Below are 8,374 nucleotides of genomic sequence, written 5' to 3' on the forward strand. Positions count from 1 at the left end.
AAAGTGGACACTACACTTGGTGAATGGACCGGGAAGGTGGACTTCACTATAGTGCGGATTGATGACTATGAAGCTGTATTGGGGATGGAATTCATGAAACAATTTGAGGCTATGGTTGTACCACATTTGAGGAAACTCTTCATTTATGATGGAAGGGAAGATGTACCCATTGGTGTTCCAACCATTGGTGTGACAAAACCTGATCATAAGTTAGGAGGAATGCAGATGGAGGATATGGAGAAGGTGAACAAGCGGTTGTCCACTGTTGAGGCAAAGCTTGTGGAGCAGTCATTGGTCATTAGATCACTTTCAGATAGCATCTTGGACTTATCAAGAAGGCTAGAGTTAGTGGAGGACGATGATGATGTTGATGAGGTATATGTGAGGCCGAATATCCAGAAGGAAGATCGGGAGGCATATCTACAAAGGATGGAGGTTGAGGATCCTGATAGATGGATTGAGCTGATCAGTGAGGGAGAGCCTTCAGGCTCTTCTCCCTCTACATCTTCTTAGATGACATAGAAGATGGGGCTCATTGTTAGCTGCTCATGGCAGTGAGCCCTTAAACATGTTGAGCAGGTATGATTGATGGTGCAGGGATGGCTTGGCATCAAGCATCATGACATGTTGCAGATGGATGGAGTTTCCATGGACCTGAGCATGGGATTATGGATTCTTGATGAGTCGAGGATGTGGCTGATATTTGAGAAACAGTTTATGGAGACATGAGGATGTCCAAACTCATGGATTGGGCGTGATGGTTGGATTAGCTACCCAACTAGTTCAGACATGGGGTCGCGAAGTGTACAGAGATGTGTTGACATTATGTTGGAGTATCATAGCATGAGTTCACATGATGATCATTGAGATGACTATTGATATAGTGTGGAGATGAGTTGTTGACACATGGTTGAGATGTGTTAGCACTTGTTGACACATCATGGGCAGTTTTGCACACGGAGATGATGACATGATGGAGATGGAGCTTTATATATGTTGCAGTGACGTTTGCCTCATATGGAGAAGCCCACATCATGGTTGATGATGATCTTGGTGGAGAGCTACCGGGATGGTGTGTTGTCGAGGACGACAACGATTTCAGGTGGAGGAGGATGTAAGGCCCTCGCGACTCGGGCAGGCACGCGACGGGCGGGCGCCCCTTCACACGACGGGCGGACGGTGAACGCGACGGGCGGACACCCCTTTGCACGACAAACGAGCGGTGGGCACGACCCGGGTAGGCACGCACGACGGGCGGGCGCCTTTGCACGATGGGCGGGCGCCCCGTGCATGACAAGCGGGCGCGGTCACCCGGCGAGCGGGCGTGGTTCAGCAATGAGCGGGTGCGGGCGCGGTCACCCGGCGAGCGGGCGCGGTTCGGCAATGAGCGGGTGCGGGCGCGGTCACCCGGCGAGCGGGCGCGGGCGCGGTCACCCGGTGAGCAGGCGCAGGCGCGGGTGCGGTCACCCGGCGAGCGGGCGTGATGCGACGAACAATGCGACGAACAGTGCGACAGAAAAATGCGACGAACAAAAGACTTAATGAAATAATGCGAAGTCCGAATGGAGGTTATACCCATGCGTTGGAGGATTTGCATAAGGATGGGCCGACTTGCAAATGGATCAAAGTGTGGGCGATTTGGACTGTTTTATGGGGTCGGCCTTAAAGGTTGACACCCCTTCACAAATGGGCAACAATGCGTATATATACAAAGGCGCAGAGCTCATTTGGAGCATCAACGCACTTCACATCTCTCTCTATATCTGCGAAGGGGTAAAAGGAAGGCGCAGTTATAAGTAGAGTGCGCATAACTCATGCGCTCTACCAAGGAGTGCGCAGTCTTTACCGGAGGTCGAGTTTAGGTGCAGAGATACGGTTTGAGTTGGGATTTTGTGCAGAATCGAGAGGAGGAGTTCTTGGTGTCTCGGGTGAGCACCCTCCTACCGTGGACGGTTGGCACATGGTTGTAAAAGGCTGTCTTTGCCTTGTTTGTAAATATTTCTAAGTGTTGCCTTGGATATTGCCAAGCACACTTGTATGATGTATTATTGAGGATTATCATAATATATTGTTATCGGGCAGACTTGTTCGGGAGTTGCCCCTCCCTTTATACTTGTGTGCAATTGTTATTGTCTTGGTTAATTGCATATTGGATAATGAATGAGTATGGGCTTCATTAAGTATAAAGGCTAATGCATTTTACTTGGTTGCGAAACACAAACTAAGTATGTTAATGTGGAAAGGCGTAGTCCATGTGTACAAGTATTGTTAAAAAGAAAGTGCATGGTGGTGCCACACCTCGCCGGACATGGCTAGAAGACTACCGTAGGCCTGGGGGCGTGACACCCGGTCTTGTGAAGCTGCACAATGAAGAGGGAGGGTGTGATTTCAAAAATCTGGACATCGATGAACAAATAACACTTCAGCCCCACCTCGGAACCCGAGAGCTTCACCTTGCAATACTCAGTCTTCTTGACGCCGAATCTCAACACTTTGGCGATCTCCTCCACCTTCGATATTATGGTTGACGCCGGTTGAGTTGATGTGAACCACAACTCCTGCTTCACGTTCTTGTCCTCGAATAACCCCAATAGATTAAACGCCGACGACAGGGATATTATGTCGAAGGCATTGAAACGGACCGACTTCGGAACAAAGAACGCCAACTCGACATTATCGGGTTGTGGCGGTTTGAAGCCCAACCGAAACCAGGGACCTCCATGAGCTGCGTAACGGTGATCCTTGTCTGGGGATTGTGGTCGAACAATGAGAAGACGAGCCGCCGGAGATCGGAGGAGAACCAGGGCGGGCACTTGAAGTTGCCCTTGTCGATTTTCTTATACAGTGCCATAACATTCCCGTCCCGGAATGGCAGGTAACCTACCCTGAGCACAAACAGTATGATCCCACATGACCAGATGTCCGCCTTGGTGCCGTCGTAGCCCTTCATCGTTATGACCTTCGGTGCCACCTACGCCGGCATGCCGCACGCTGTGTGCAGAAGCCCGTCCGGTCTAAATTGCTCCGGCAGTGCATTGAGCCCAAAGTCGCAGACCTTCATGTCCCCATTGTCGTCTAATAACAAGTTCTCCGGCTTCAGGTCGCGGTGGTACACGCCCTGGCTATGGCAGAAATTCACCGCGCTGATCAATTGTTGAAAATACTTCCTCGCCTCTTCCTCTTTCAATTTACCCTTTTTGGCAACCTTGTTGAAGAGGTCGCCGCCCTTAGCGTACTCCATGATGATATAAATATTGGACTTGCTCGCCATGACTACGTAAAGTTGAACGATGTTGGGGTGTCGGACCAATTTCATTACGGAGATTTCCCGTTTAATCTGCTCGTTCATCCCGACCTCGAGGATTTTTCGTTTGTCCATTACCTTAATGGCAACGTTCTCGCGGGTTTCGAGATTTCTAGCATGGTAGACCTTCGCAAATGTCCCTTGCCCCAACAGGCGCCATAATTCATACTTTTCCATCAAAATATTGAGCTTCATCTTAATCTAAGAACTAAAATCAGAAATCCGTGTGGATTAAAACTGCTGCTCAGGCGTCTACGCTATCTCAGGCCCATCGAGTTTCTCTTCGGCATACGTTCCATTGCACTTGGCGTAGTTGGGATGTGTTCTGGTAGAGCCCGGCATAGCCTGCGTAGGAGTTCTGATAGCCTCTATTTTATTATGGAAGACAAGTTGCCTCTTATAAACCGTTTAGATCCTGTTAATATTCGGGACAAAGCCTGTGTGTGGACGTATTCAACAATGTATCCAAGAGTCGTGATCACTGTAATTAGGTGAGGAAGGGACAACCTATCATCTTGGGCTCTCTACTTGCGTGTTGCGATTCATTCCACGTGTCTTTCCAACGATTTCATTCTTGTATCATTCCGTACCGTATACGATAAATTTCTCCGACTAACTTGTTTGGCCGGTTTTCCCTTTTTTTCAAGTGAATTTGTGATCTCACCATGGTTTTTGATCATGGTTTTTAATGTTCATATGGAGTTTCATTTTATTTTGTCATCATTTGGAAAATTCATTTTTTAATATACTAATGGAATATTTGGTTTATTAAAAGTTAAAAATTATATGTTTGTTTTATTTTGAAAATCATTTTTTTATATAAAGACATATATAAATATATATAAATTAATTATAATATTAATAGTATTTTGTAACTTATTTTAATTTTAATTTTAAATATAAATTAAACATGGATTAATTTTATTAATTTTTTGTAGACCTCAAATTTAAAAATGTAACTTGATTTTACTTTAGTTACATATGTATCATGATTTTAGAATTTGAAATTTAGTTGTATGTATCATTATTTCAAAATTTGAAAATTTTTAGTGGACTACTAAGGGTTAAACATTTAGTGAAATAGTTTATCATTCAATTTTCCAAACTCAAGAAGTTAGAAGTTCAAGACTAACCACAATTGAATTAATATTGGTTTTTTTGGTAATTATATAGGAAAATGTAAAAAGTAAGTATGAGTTGTTTATAACTTTAAAATGTGAATTTCGAAAGTGGGAAAATATGTGACAAAGGAGGGATATATGGTACTTGTTGAGGAGCGCCAATTGCAGGAGATTGAACCATGGTGGAAGTTTCTATGGAAACTCAAAGCCCCCCTAGGAGAAAACTTCTAATGTGGACCATTCTAAAGAATAAAATCCCCACGGGGGATAACTTGTTAAAACGAGCTCATCATGGCCCCTTCTGGTGTCACCTCTGTAAATGCAAAAATGAATATGCTTTTCACCTCTTTTTGAAATGCAAGGCTGCCCGCGACCTCTGGCATTTAATACTTGCAGAAATCCCCTCCCTTATTAGATGGCAGGGAGCTTCGGTAATAGAAGCATGGTCAGTATGGTGGATTAGAGCCACCCCTCTTAAGCTTAGGAACCTTCCCCTCCTGGTCTGTTGGGGCCTCTGGATAGCCAGGAACAATCTCATTTTCCAAAACTCCCTGCCGAATTGGCCTTCCATCTCTTCCTATATCATCTCTGATTACTCCCTCATCCCTGAAGATGAAGATATTCCCCAACCCAGGATTCTCTCTCCTGAACCCATAGACCGCTCCAAGCCTTGGGCCTATTTTGATGGTTCTGCCCAGATGGAAGGATGCGGGGGAGGAGCCATTCTAAACCTCTCTGCTTCCCATTCCTTTCACATACAAATGGGGCTGGGGGGAGGTACAAACAACATTTCTGAGCTGTCCACAACAAAATTCCTCATCCAATTTGCCCTCCAATCACAGTGCCGAGACCTTCAACTTTTTGGTGACTCCAAAATTATCTATGATTGGATCAATAAAAAGACCAGATGCTCAACTTTCTCTCTGTTTCACATTGTGGATGAGGCCCATCGTCTTATCATTGCTTTTGACTCATTTACATGTCATCACATTTATAGGGAGTGAAATGTGGATGTTGATAGCTTATCCAAAGAAGCTGCGCACAGGTCTCCTGGCTCTTGGCTGATTAATGAACATAGAGAAGGACAACACTTCTAGTTTTACCATAGACCTTTCATGGACATAGATGATGTAGCAAGCTCTCTGGGAGCTTAGTTTTTTCACTAGCGGTGTTTTTCACATTTTCCGTATGTAAATATTCATATGAACTATTTATTTTCTGGCTACTTCAAGGACTCTTTTTTGTGGACAGACTGTAAAACTGGCAGCCTCTAAGCCAGTTCTTTTATTTTTTGGAAAATAGCAAAATGATTATCTAAAACTGAATGCCTCCCTGCGTGGAAGAAAGGAAAATTTTTGCTCCTATTTTGAAACAGATCGGCATAGCCTTTAATAGCATATGCTTAAGCATATACAACATATAATTTTTATACCTCAATGAAAATTACGTTTTTTCCATGGGGAAAAAACTTTAAAATATGAATTAATCTATTTTAGAGTTTGGTTAAATTTCTAATGATTAGGTATAAGTTTTATTTTTAAATTAAAATTAAGAAATTTTATAATAATGAAGATCTAAAAACTAGTAGTTATAATAAACTTTTTTATTATTATTTATAAAATACAGGTTTTATGTATGAGAAAGTTAACAAACTCCATAGAAAACATGTCAATATAAATAAATTTTATAACAATGAAGATAATGTTTTTCTAGATTGATTTTCAGAATATAAGAGATTGCAAAGAGTTTTGAATCCATTGATTGTAGAGCTAACAAACTCCATAGTAAACATGTCAACATAAAGAAAAATTATAACAATGAAGATATTATTTTGTTATTAGAAGTATCTAGAAAATGTCTTCACAACCATCACTTAAATGTATTAGTTGTTGATGAGTTTTCTACTAACTAATGCAGTTCATCATCAACATAATAAAATGGATAAAATTTGATTCAGTATAGATATATAAAGAAGAAAATTCAAAAGAAAATCATTGTTAGAAAAAATATTAAAACTCATCAATTAATCGTTAAGAAACAATAATAATTAATATATATATATATATATATATATATATATATATATATATTAATTATTTATAATATTTATAAAAATAAATTAGGGGAATAATCATATTAAATTAGGGAATAAAATGATATTATAAAAAAGAAAACTAAAAATAATGTTAAAAATAATTAAAATAGAAATAAATAGAAATATAAATAAATATTACTACTCAAAAGATATATATCTATATATATATTCTATTTCTCATATATATATATATATATATATATATATATATATATATATATATATATATATATATATATATATATATACATACATACATTCTATTTCTCTTATATATATGAAATCCGTTTCATATAACATACAACTAAGAAATAAGAATAAATAAAGACCAAAAAATAGAACACCTCTCATGAAATCAATCTATCCAAACATTAAAATTTCTTGCAATTTGAATCAATAAACAATTGGTGTGGCCTATGCTTTCCTCTAGCCCCCACATACTTCTCTCTAATATTTCCAAGTTTGGACAAAGGTGCATGATTAATGGTGATCACATGGCACTATCTAGTGAGGATGGGATAAATTCTGTTTGCTTGGGGTGATATTTATTTATCCTAGTTATTATTCCACCTACTTTGTCTCGTCGTATCTTTGAGCCATGGTAATTTTTTTCTATAACTTTGATGATGTGGTTGTTGGCTCTATTTATCCTTGGTATGTTAGATGGTTTTTTTTTCACTCTCTCCATTTTTTTTTAGTAGTATTGAGTTCAAACTATTTCAGCATGGATGGACATTGGCACACCATACAATTCTCCCCATACAAAATTGTAGACTTTCATCAAGTTATGAGAAGGGTTCTGTAGCATTCAAGGACTTTCAGGTAGCAATGTCGCAACTAAAAGAGAGTATCATTTTAATTAAAAGCTCATCTTGTCAACAAATGTAAGTTTTAAAACTTTATAGCAAGTAATGCAAGTAATGCGCATGCAAATTCTTTATATATAGAAAATTAACAATGGTAAGAACACATAATGCTTAGAGATTTACTATGGAAACCACTAACTAGAAAATGAAAAAAAAATTAGAGTTACACCTCTAACTTTCTTTATCATCTCACTTCATCATTTACAATATAATATATATGATCCCATGGTATACTAAACCATAATATATTCAACTAGATTATATTTCTTTACCATGATTATGTTACAATGGGCTGAAATACCATGGGCTAAAAAATCACTAAAACCATGCTAAAAGGGAACAAAATCAATGCAAAATAAATAAATCAAAAATCAAAAAACTTTTCGGCATAAACCACCCTTACTCCAATGTTAGTAAAACATGAGACTAATCATGTGAAGAATATAAAACATACCTAACAATCTTCCACTTGTTTTTTCCTTTACATACAAGAGTCACAAGATTACATGATTAATAATTTAAAGAAACAATGGCCATTATTTCTATATACCGAGGAAAATCTCTCTATGATCATAAATTTTGTAATAAATTTGTATCATTCTTCAAAGTTTCCACTTTCACCAGCAACACCTTCTTGTCTTAAATCATGTCTCCCATAAAGTGATATTGAACGTGTTAGAAAATTATATATTATGGAGCAATGGAACACATAAAATATTGCAGAAATATAAACACAGAAAACGCACAAAACAAAAGAGACACAGATATACGCGGTTCACCCAGTTTGGGCTACGTCCACCCCGAACAGCCAGTCCTTCCTTTCTATTATCCAGAAAAATGAAGAGACACAACCTACAGCAAATCCGCTGTAATATCCTCTATTTTCTCTCACAGTCTCACCTCTCTGTTTCTCGCTCACAGAATAATCATCTATATCACAGCCTCAAATACAATGCCCTTATACAAAGAGAGGGGTTGCCTTCTAGGG

The 8,374-nt window shown here is 39.4% G+C and overlaps 1 pseudogene; it reads right to left on the bottom strand.

Moving 5' to 3' along the window:
- Window positions 1-2,312: 2,312 nt before the first annotated feature.
- Window positions 2,313-3,499, bottom strand: LOC149243270 (CBL-interacting protein kinase 2-like; annotated as a pseudogene).
- Between the last annotated feature and the right edge of the window lie 4,875 nt (window positions 3,500-8,374).

Source organism: Pinus tabuliformis, chromosome 8 (genome assembly GCF_031772625.1).
Source record: "Pinus tabuliformis cultivar Carrire ecotype Pingquan chromosome 8, CPIR1, whole genome shotgun sequence".
Classification (NCBI taxonomy): Eukaryota; Viridiplantae; Streptophyta; class Pinopsida; order Pinales; family Pinaceae; genus Pinus; species Pinus tabuliformis.